The sequence below is a fragment of the Pseudophryne corroboree genome, chromosome 4 (assembly GCF_028390025.1).
Source record: "Pseudophryne corroboree isolate aPseCor3 chromosome 4, aPseCor3.hap2, whole genome shotgun sequence".
In the NCBI taxonomy this organism is placed as follows: Eukaryota; Metazoa; Chordata; class Amphibia; order Anura; family Myobatrachidae; genus Pseudophryne; species Pseudophryne corroboree.
In genome coordinates, this window is record NC_086447.1 from 78,405,275 (window position 1) to 78,417,596 (window position 12,322).

General features: G+C 42.0%; 1 long non-coding RNA gene across 1 annotated transcript in view; it reads right to left on the bottom strand.

The window, feature by feature from the left end:
- Positions 1-3,791: 3,791 nt before the first annotated feature.
- The window catches only part of LOC134908927 (uncharacterized), a 118,947-nt gene continuing 110,416 nt past the window's right edge, over positions 3,792-12,322 (bottom strand). Inside the window, exons 3-4 of the long non-coding RNA XR_010175819.1 lie at positions 4,302-4,436; positions 3,792-4,022 (exon numbers count right to left, since the gene is read on the bottom strand). This is a non-coding gene — a long non-coding RNA (uncharacterized LOC134908927). The remainder of the gene's footprint in view (positions 4,023-4,301; positions 4,437-12,322) is intronic.

Below are 12,322 nucleotides of genomic sequence, written 5' to 3' on the forward strand. Positions count from 1 at the left end.
ACAGTGTAGAACAGGGTGAACGGTTCCACCAAGACGTTAAAGATGTAGAAAGAAGATACCAGGGTCGTTGGGACGTCAGCATGATGGCTGACTACTGCTGGATGATACACAGAGATGACACAGAAAAAAACGTATAAGCGAAAAGCCACAAAACGAAGTTTGAAGACAAATGAAACAAGATATTAACGTTTTTTTCTAATAATTATGGTTTTGTTTCTATTATTGTTTGATTTTATTGTTATTTTATTATGTAATTAAGACAAAAACAGAGTGATGTCATCTACACTTCTTCGTATTTTACAATAACTATATCAAGAACAATTAACTTCTTTTTTCTTAAAAAATGTATGTAATCCCCTTACAGGTAAATGTGATGTGGTATTTTTTTTATTATACTATTTCTTGATGTACACAGGAGTATAATCAAATCGATAATAGCTACAAAGATATAGCAAAATCAATGAACCTGCATGACTCCCCCCAAAATGTTTTTTTTTTTTTTTTTATATATATATGGGAGGCAGACGCAGAGGCAGAGGCGCAAACAAGCCGCCGAAGGGTCCAAGGACTTGATATTTAATCTTTCCAGCTGCAGGTTGTCTGAAGCAGAGACACAGGTTTTAGCCAAGGGTCTTAGTTTTGTCCCCACACACTTCCATCAGGAGTTCCAAGGGATGGTTGACAACTTCAAATTTCATCGCAAACTCAAGATCAGAGAATTTTTTGACAAACAGAACAATAAAGGACTGAATACACCCAGCAGGAATGGTGTTGGTGTGCACCACAGCAGAAAGTTCAAACCTGTTTCCACATTTGACCTGCAGTCTTTTAACCCTGCAGTAAGGACTTTCTCTAGATTACTAGAAGATTGTAACAAGGAAGCAAGGGGTACTCCTCCATATGTTCATCAGAATTTAACTAAGGATGAACATTCAGCTCTGATGAATTTAAGCAAATGTCAAGACATCATCATCAGGGGTGCAGATAAGGGGGGAGCTATAGTGGTCATGGACCTCAGTACCTACAAAGAGGATTGTCTCAGATTGCTAGATGATGTCACCACCTATTGTAAATTAACAGTGGATCCCACAGATAGATTCAGGAAGGAGTTATGTGGTTTAGTAGAGGATGGTGTTAGTAGGGGCATAATTGATAGTGATACCAGAGATTTTTTGTGTAAAAAATCACCAACAGTCCCGGTTTTTTACACAATCCCCAAATTGCATAAAGATCCGCAACGACCACCCGGCAGACCTATTATATCTGCCCGTGGGTCGTTGTGTGAGCCGATAGCCAGTTTCTTAGATTTCTATTTGCAACCTGTCATTCAACATACTGATACGCATTTGAAAGACACCTCTTCCTTGCTAAGAAGTTTTGCTGAAAGTGTAGCAGTACCTGAAGGCATAGTGTTGGCTAGTATAGATGTCACCAGTCTATACACGTGTATACCACACGAGCAGGGATTGTCAGCAGTATTCAAACTGGTCTCCAGCAGTTCGGTATATACGGGTCCGGATGTTGTTTTTTTCTGTAAATTACTGGAATTTACATTAACACACAATTATTTCTTATTTGACGGAAGTTTTTTCCTTCAACAAGCGGGGTGTGCTATGGGGAGCTGAGTGGCTCCTTCATATGCAAATTCCTTTATGCATGAAGTTGAACATAAGTTGTTCTTTGAGGACCCCAACATTAGTAAGTTTGTGTTCAAATATTATCATTATATCGATGATATTTTGCTTTTCTGGACAGGAGAGGTGAGCCATTTGGAAGATATTATTAATCAACATAATTCTTCCATGAGTCCTGTCAAACTTACTGCCAACATTAGCCAGCAGGGAGTCCATTTTTCAGACATGGACATCAGTGTGCTGGGTCAACAACTCAGGACCAACATGTATGTTAAACCCACCGACCGTAACACGTTACTGAGTTACAGTAGTTTTCATCCACAGGCCACTAGAGACAGCTTGCCATTCTCACAGTTTGTGAGAGCATGCCGCATTGTGAGTGATGTTAATGAGAGAAAGACACAAGTGGATAACATTGCGAAGAAATTTATGGCTAGGGGATATCCCAAAACATTACTTGATCAGGCCAAGAGTAAGGCATTGTCACTTGATCGACAGGATCTAATTAAAGAGAAATTACCTGAATTGAATTCTATGCAGAGGGTCCCGTGGGTCAATAGATATACGACCAAAAGCAAATTTATAGGTAAAAGGGCCAAACAACTTTGGCCTATTATTAGTTCGGACCCTGAATTACCATCTCTTAAAGACACCCGGCTGCTCCCCAGTTTTACTAGGGGACCTAATGTAAAAGATCTAGTAGTACGTACAGATATCACAGGGATGGGGCCCCCCAAGCAACATTTTTTGTCGAGAAAGGGTGGGTGTTATAAATGCACAGGGTGCACTATGTGTAGTGCACTCATTACAGGTAATAAATTCAGTCACCCGTATTCGGGTAAACAATTTACCATCAAGTCTGTTCTAACATGCTCATCCAGGTTTGTAGTTTATCTGTTGTCTTGCCCATGTGGTCTCCATTACGTGGGAAAGACAGAGAGGCAATTTAAAGAAAGAATTGCCCAGCATCGTGCTGCCATTAGGGCGGCACTAGTGGCAGGCACCAGTGACCAAGCCGTGGCAAGGCACTTTGCACATGCTAGGCATGGCATGTCGGCTTTGAGATATAGGATGATTGCACAGGTGCCGGACTCCCTAAGGAGGGGAGATCGAGCTAAGAAACTTCTTCAATTGGAGGCACGGTGGATCCATGCTTTGGACACCGTGAGCCCTAGGGGGCTTAATGAGTCCCTAAGCCTTTCTGCTTTTTTGTGATTTATAAATTTTAAACCCTGGTAGGTGTTGTATGTTTGGGGGCTAATGTATATTTCTCCCATATGAGTAAATTACACTTTGGGAGATATGTTTGGGAGTTGGCCATTGCGTATAGGTTTTGGTATTTAATATTCTTATATACAAGACTCAAGCAGTAGTTTTCTAAAATAATATTTTAGGCTCTCCTTCCAAGCATATATAAACAATTATACATACATAGTTACCCCATAAAAATTTATTCTTAAATCAAGCTGCTAGTCAGATATGACCATATGCATTAGGCATGGTTATAAGTATGTAGATGTAAACTTTTTTGAACAAAGTCTTGCATAGGCCATATATGTCTGCGTGCTGTCAGGTAATTTGTACTATAATGAGGTAGTTACCACACACATGTCACAAGTATTTGTTGTTTTGCACGTTTTTTTATTGTGGGGGTTTGTTTGCTTCCCCGCATCTGATTTTTGGTTGTTTCACTGTTTTGTTTATATGTTGTCATGGTAACTTATCGGTGCTCTGTTGCTTTTTCTCAGCCCCTCCCGGCGCTAGTCGCGTCTGTCCGTAGCTTCCGCTGACGTCAGCGGTCTGGGGCCGGAAGTGCAGTGACGGAGCCTGCGGCGGCTGCCGGTGACGGGCGGGAGCACAGAAGACCGGTGAGTATAAATCTTTTCACTTGTATGTTTAAATGTTAGCCTGATGATGGGGTGAGACCCCCCGAAACGTTGCTATGAAGTTTTATTTCACCTTTACCAGTCTGGGAGTGCCGCCTATGCTTTTCGATATATATATATATATATATATGTCCTCCGCATGGTAAATAGGTCAGTCCAAAAACTAAGCTAAGACATATCGCTCACAACAAAAACATTGAATATTAGAAAGATTAAATTGTTATACCACCCAAAGACGAAATACATAAATATCTCTCAATACATATGCCAGCTTTATTACCTCAACTACGGAAATGGCCTAACCAAAATCTCACAAAAAGAGGAAAATAAAGAGAAACAACATTTTTATTTCTTCAAATGTCTTTCCAATCAAAGTCATCCAATGCAATTCCTTCAACGACCTTCTTCTGGCTTTTTGTCTGCTTTAATGCTAGCGGTTGCTGTTTTTCAACTCTTTTCTTGGACACTGTCGCAACAGTAGGCTGTTCCAGAGATGATTTTTCTAAAAGAAAACAAAAAACAAAAATTATATATTGATTTATAGATAGATAGATAGATAGATAGATAGATAGATAGATAGATAGATAGATAGATAGATAGATAGAGATTGCATAATGGCCGGCACTCCGCTTTCATACAGAGGTACTTGGTTGTCCTCCTGGGAATTAGGGAATTCCAACACCTACAGCACACACACACACACACACACACACACACACACACACACACACACACAGAGAAACACCAGTGTGAAACATTTTTATTTCTAAAAATGTCTTACCAATCAAAGGCATCCAATGCGATTCCTTCCACGACCTTCTTCAAGCTTTAGTCTACGTTAATGCTAGCGGTTGCTGTTTTTCAACTCTGCTTTTGGACACGGTCACAACAGTAGGCTGTTCCAGAGATGATTTTTCTAAAATGAAAAAATATATATATATTAGAGATGTGCACCGGACATTTTTCGGGTTTTGGTTTTTGTTTTTTTTTGGATTCGGTTCCGCGTCCGTGTTTTGGATTCGGACGCGTTTTGGCAAAACCTCCCTGAAATTTTTTTGTCGGATTCGGGTGTGTTTTGAATTTGGGTGTTTTTTTTTTCAAAAACCCCTCAAAAACAGCTTAAATCATAGAATTTGTGGGCCATTTTGATCCCATAGTATTATTAACCTCAATAACCATAATTTCCACTCATTTCCAGTCTATTCTGAACACCTCACACCTCACAATATTATTTTTAGTCCTAAAATTTGCACCGAGGTCGCTGGATGACTAAACTAAGCAACCCAAGTGGCCGGCACAAACACCTGGCCCATCTAGGAGTGGCACTGCAGTGTCAGACAAGATGGCACTTAAAAAAACTGGCCCCAGACATCACATGATGCAAAGATAAATGAAAAAAAAAAAGAGATGCAAAATGGAATTGTCCTTGGGCCCTCCCACCCACCCACCCTTATGTTGTATAAACAGGACATGCACACTTTAACAAACCCATCATTTCAGCGACAGGGTCTGCCACACGACTGTGACTGAAATGACGGGTTGGTTTGGGCCCCCACCAAAAAAGAAGCAATCAATCTCTCCTTGCACAAACTGGCTCTACAGGGGCAAGATGTCCACCTCCTCCTCATCGTACAATTCCTCACCCCTCTACCTGTGTACATCCCCCTCCTCACAGATTATTAATTCGTCCCCACTGGAATCCACCATCTCAGGACCCTGTGTACTTTCTGGAGGCAAATGCTGGTGAATGTCTCCACAGAGGAATTGATTATAATTCATTTTGATGAACATCATCTTCTCCACATTTTATGGAAGTAACCTCGTACGCCGATTGCTGACAAGGTGACCGGCTGCACTAAACACTCTTTCGGAGTACACACTGGAGGGGGGAGCAACTAAGGTAAAATAAAGCCAGTTTGTGCAAGGGCCTCCAAATTGCTTCTCTTTCCTGCCAGTATACGTACGGACTGTCTGACGTGCCTACTTGGATGCGGTCACTCATATAATCCTCCACCATTCTTTCAATGTGACAGAATCATATGCAGTGACAGTAGACGACATGTCAGTAATCGTTGGCAGGTCCTTCAGTCCGGACCAGATGTCAGCACTCGCTCCAGACTGCCCTGCATCACCGCCAGTGTGTGGGCTCGGAATTCTTAGCCTTTTCCTCGCAGCCCCAGTTGCGGGAGAATGTGAAGGAGGAGCTGTTGACGGGTCACGTTCCGCTTGACTTGACAATTTTCTCACCAGCAGGTCTTTGAACCTCTGCAGACTTGTGTCTGCTGGAAAGAGAGCTTTTAAATTTAGGATCGAGCACGGTGGCCAAAATGTAGTGCTCTGATTTCTACATATTGACCACCCATGAATCCTGGTTAAGCGAATGAAGGGCTCCATCCACAAGTCCCACATGCCTAGCAGAATCGCTCCGTTTTAACTCCTCCTTCAATCTCTCCAGCTTCTCCTGCAAAAGCCTGATGAAGGGAATGACCTGACTCAGGCTGGCAGTGTCTGAACTGACTTCACATGTGGCAAGTTCAAAGGGTTGCAGAACCTTGCACAACGTTGAAATCATTCTCCACTGCGCTTGAGTCAGGTGCATTCCTCCTCCTTTGCCTATATCGTAGGTAGCTGTATAGGCTTGAATGGCCTTTTGCTGCTCCTCCATCCTCTGAAGCATATAGAGGGTTGAATTCCACCTCGTTAACACCTCTTGCTTCAGCTGATGGCGTGGCAGGTTTAGGAGTGTTTGCTGGTGCTCTGGTCTTCGGCACATGGTGGCTGAATGCCGAAAGTGGCCCACAATTCTTCGGGCCACCGACAGCATCTCTTGCACGCCCCTGTCATTTTTTTAAAAAAGTCTGCACCACCAAATTCAATGTATGTGCAAAACATGGGACGTGCTGGAATTTGCCCACATGTAATGCACGCACAATATTGGTGGCGTTGTCCGATGTCACAAATCCCCAGGAGAGTCCAATTGGGGTAAGCCATTCTGCGATGATGTTCCTCTGTTTCCGTAAGAGGTTGTCAGCTGTGTGCCTCTTATGATAAGCGGTGATACAAAGCGTAGCCTGCCTAGGAATGAGTTGGCGTTTGCGAGATGCTGCTACTGGTGCCGCCGCTGCTGTTCTTGCTGCGGGAGGCAATACATCTACCCAGTGGGCTATCATAGTCATATAGTCCTGAGTCTGCCCTGCTCCACTTGTCCACATGTCCGTAGTTAAGTGGACATTGGTTACAACTGCATTTTTTAGGACACTGGTGAGTCTTTTTCTGACGTCTGTGTATATTCTCGATATCGCCTGCCTAGAGAAATGGAACCTAGATGGTATTTGGTACCGGGGACACAGTACCTCAAGCAATTCTCTAATTACCTGTGAATTAAAGGTGGATACCGGACACACGTTTAACACCACCGCAGCTGCCAAGACCTGAGTTATCCACTTTGCAGCAGGATGACTGCTGTGATATTTAATCTTCCTCGCAAAGGACTGTTGGACAGTCAATTGCTTACTGGAAGTAGTACAAGTGGTCTTCCGACTTCCCCTCTGGGATGACGATCGACTCCCAGCAGCAACAACAGCAGCGCCAGCAGCAGTAGGCGTTACACTCAAGGATGCATCGGAGGAATCCCAGGCAGGAGAGGACTTGTCAGACTTGCCAGTGACATGGCCTGCAGGACTATTGGCTTTCCTGTCTAAGGAGGAAATTGACACTGAGGGAGTTGGTGGTGTGGTTTGCTGGAGCTTGGTTACAAGAGTAAGGGATTTAGTTGTCAGTGGACTGCTTCCGCTGTCAAACAAAGTTTTTGAACTTGTCAATGACTTCTGATGAATGCGCTCCAGGTGACGTATAAGGGAGGATGTTCCTAGGTGGTTAATGTCCTTACCCCTACTTATTACAGCTTGACAAAGGCAACACACGTCTTGACACCTGTTGTCCGCATTTGTTTTAAAATAATTCCACACTGAAGTGGTGATTTTTTTTGTAATTTGACCAGGCATGTCAATGGCCATATTCGTCCCACGGACAACAGGTGTCTCCCCGGGTGCCTGACTTAAACAAACCACCTCACCATCAGAATCTTTCTTGTCAATTTCCTCCTCAGCGCCAGCAACACCCATATCCTCATCCTTCTGTACTTCAACAGTGACATCTTCAACTTGACTATCAGGAACTGGACTGTGGGTACTCCTTACAGCACTTGCAGGGGGCGTGCAAATGGTGGAAGGCGCCTCCTCTTCCCGTCCAGTGTTGGGAAGGTCAGGCATCACAACTGACACAATTGGACTCTCCTTGGGGATTTGTGATTTAGAAGAACGCACAGTTCTTTGCTGTGCTTTTGCCAGCTTAAGTCTTTTAATTTTTCTAGCGGGAGGATGAGTGCTTCCATCCTCATGGGAAGCTGACCCACTAGTCATGAGGAACATAGGAGACGGCCTCAACCGTTCCTTGCCACTCTGTGTCGTAAATGGCGTATTGGCAAGTTTATGCTTCTCCTCAGATGCTTTTAATTTAGATTTTTGGGTAATTTTAATGAACTTTTGTTTTTTTTATTTTACATGCTCTCTACTATAACATTGGGCATCGGCCTTGGCAGACGACGTTGATGGCATATCATCGTCTCGGCCATGACTAGTGGCAGCAGCTTCAGCACGAGGTGGAAGTGGATCTTGATATTTCCCTATTTTACCCTCCAGATTTTTGTTCTCCATTATTTAATGTGTGGAATTATATGCCAGTAATATATCAACAGCAATGGCCTACTGTACACAACTATATACTGTTGGGTCACCAAAATGCTGCACTGTAATACTATATATACTGCTCACAAAAATGCCGTACAGATATGGAATGGATTCGTGCACTCAGTGACACAGAGCTGCAAGATACAGCAAAGGCCTACTGTACACAACTATATACTGTTGGGTCACCAAAATGCTGCACTGTAATACTATATATACTGCTCACAAAAATTGCTGCACAGATATGGAATGGATACGTGCACTCAGTGACACAGAGCTGCAAGATACAGCAATGGCCTACTGTACACAACTATATACTGTTGGGTCACCAAAATGCTGCACTGTAATACTATATATACTGCTCACAAAAATGCCGCACAGATATGGAATGGATACGTGCACTCAGTGACACAGAGCTGCAAGATACAGCAATGGCCTACTGTACACAACTATATACTGTTGGGTCACCAAAATGCTGCACTGTAATACTATATATACTGCTCACAAAAATGCTGCACAGATATGGAATGGATACGTGAACTCAGTGACACAGAGCTGCAAGATACAGCAATGGCCTACTGTACACAACTATGGCCCTCATTCCGAGTTGTTCGCTCGCAAGCTGCTTTTAGCAGCTTTGCACACGCTAAGCCGAGGCCTACTGGGAGTGAATCTTAGCATAGTAAAATTGCGAACGAAAGATTAGCAGAATTGCGGATAGACACTTTTTAGCAGTTTCTGAGTAGCTCCACACTTACTCGGCAACTGCGATCAGTTCAGTCAGTTTCGTTCCTGGTTTGACGTCACAAACACTCCCAGCGTTCGCCCAGACACTCCTCCGTTTCTTCAGACACTCCCGCGTTTTTCCCAGAAACTGCAGCGTTTTTTCAAACACACCCATAAAACGGCCAGTTTCCGCCCAGAAACACCCACTTCCTGTCAATCACATTACGATCACCAGAACGAAGAAAAAACCTCGTAATTCCGTGAGTAAAATTCCTAACTTCTTAGCAAATTTACTTGGCGCAGTCGCAGTGCGAACATTGCGCATGCGCAATTAGCGGAAAATCGCTGCAATGCGAAGAAAATTACCGAGCGAACAACTCGGAATGACCACCTATATACTGTTGGGTCACCAAAATGCTGCACTGTAATACTATATATACTGCTCACAAAAATGCCGCAAAGATATGGAATGGATACGTGCACTCAGTGACACAGAGCTGCAAGATACAGCAATGGCCTACTGTACTGTACTACAGGTTGAGTATCCCTTATCCAAAATGCTTGGGACCAGAGGTATTTTGGATATCGGATTTTTCCGTATTTTGAAATAATTGCATACCATAATGAGATATCATGGTAATGGGATCTAAATCTAAGCACAGAATGCATTTATGTTTTATATGCACCTTATACACACAGCCTGTAGGTAATTTTAGCTAATATTTTTTATAACTTTGTGCATTAAACAAAGTGTGTCTACATTCACACAATTCATTTATGTTTCATATACACCTTATATACACAGTCTGAAGGTCATTTAATACAATATTTTTAATAACTGTGTGTATTAAACAAAGTTTGTGTACATTGAGCCATCAGAAAACAAAAGTTTCACTATCTCACTCTCGCTCAAAAAAGTCCGTATTTCGGAATATTCCGTATTTCGGATATTTGGATATGGGATACTCAACCTGTATTATTATACTGGTGGTCCCCAGTCCCCACAATGCAGCACACTGAGCACAGATATTTGCAGCACACTGAGCACAGATATGGAGCGTTTTCAGGCAGAGAATGTAGATATTTTCAGCACACTGAGCACAGATATGGAGCGTTTTCAGGCAGAGAATGTAGATATTTTCAGCACACTGAGCACAGATTATTTGCAGCACACTGAGCACAGATATTTGCAGCACACTGAGCACAGATATTTGCAGCACACTGAGCACAGATATTTGCAGCACACTGAGCACAGATTACGGAGCTTTTCAGGGAGAGAACGCAGCCACGTCCTCTCCGTTCAATCTCCAATGCATGAGTGAAAGTGGCGGCGACGCGCGGCTCCTTACATAGAATACGAATCTCTTGAGAATCCGACAGCGGGATGATGACGTTCGGGCGCGTTCTGGTTAACCGAGCAAGGCGGGAGGATCTGAGGCTGCCTCGGACCCGTGTAAAATAGGTGAAATTCGGGGGGGTCCCGATCCCGAGGAACCGAACCCACTCATCTCTAGTAATATATCAATAGCAATGGCCTACTGTACTGTACTATATATGTATACTGTTGATCACCAAAATGCTGCACTGTAATACTAGAAGCTATAGAAAAGTATATATATCATTGTATATATTAGTACAGAGCGGTGTAACTGTGACACATGTGTCCTGACAAGCAGTATAGAAGCTATAGAATAGTATATATATTACTGTATATATATATATATATATATATATATATAACAGTACAGAGCGGTGTAACTGTGAAACATGTGTCCTGACAAGCAGTATAGAAGCTATAGAATAGTATATATATTACTGTATATATATATATATATATATATATATATATATATATATCAGTACAGAGCGGTGTAACTGTGAAACATGTGTCCTAACAAGCAGTATAGAAGCTATAGAGTAGTATATATATTATTACTGTATATATATATATATATATATATATATATATATATCAGTACAGAGCGGTGTAACTGTGAAACATGTGTCCTGACAAGCAGTATAGAAGCTATAGAATAGTATATATATTATTACTGTATATATATATATAAATATATATATATATATATATATATCTCAGTACAGAGCGGTGTAACTGTGAAACATGTGTCCTGACAAGCAGTATAGAAGCTATATAATAGTATATATATATTACTGTATATAACTATATATATATCAGTACAGAGCGGTGTAACTGTGAAACATGTGTCCTGACAAGCAGTATAGAAGCTATAGAATAGTATATATATTATTACTGTATATCTATATCAGTACAGAGCGGTGTAACTGTGAAACATGTGTCCTGACAAGCAGTATAGAAGCTATAGAATAGTATATATATTACTGTATATATATATCATTACAGAGCGGCAGAGCCGGCCCTAACCAATATGACGCCCTAGGCAAGATTTTGGCTGGTGCCCACTAGCACCACCGCTGGTTCTGCCTCTGACCTTGCACCTCTTTCCCAGCACCATCACCCCTCACCCATAGCAGTCCTTGTACCCCCTATATTTTAAATATGAACAGTTCGCGCATTTGATGCACAGCCCAAAAAGGGGCATTTTCTTGCTGGGAAGGGGCATGGCCACACAATAGTAATCCCAATTCCAATTACGCCACACAGTACTGCAACTTTATTCACATTTTATCTTGCGATAGTGTCCATAATTCATATTACATCCCACAGTAGTATCACTTTACCTTATAAACGTTACTCCTCACAGTAGAGCCCCTTATTCACATTACATCACACTGAATTGCTCCTTATTCACATTACACCACACCTTATTGCTCTTTATTCACATTAGACGACACAGTAGTGCCCTTTCTATATGCAACGCCATATAGTAGAGCTCCTTATACACATAATGCCACATATTAGTAATGAATTTATACACAATTCCACACAGTAATACCCCTTACACATATGAGACACATTAATGTCCTTATAAACATAATGTACCTTACACATTATGACAACCTTTATTAATACCCTTTTACACATAATGTACCTTACACATATGGCGCACAATATTAATGCCCTTATACACATAATGACACACATACAGTAGTACCCTGTTACACATATGCCGCACATTATTAATGCCCTTATACACATAATGACACACATCGTGGACCTTTACACATATGTTTCACATTATTAATGCATTTTTACATGACACACATAATGCTCCTTACACATATTCCGAACACTACTGCACAACCAACCCACCAACCCACTCACATGCACACAGCACTCACACTGCCACTAACACTGTGACCTCTGCCTCTGCTTGGATATAGATGTGTC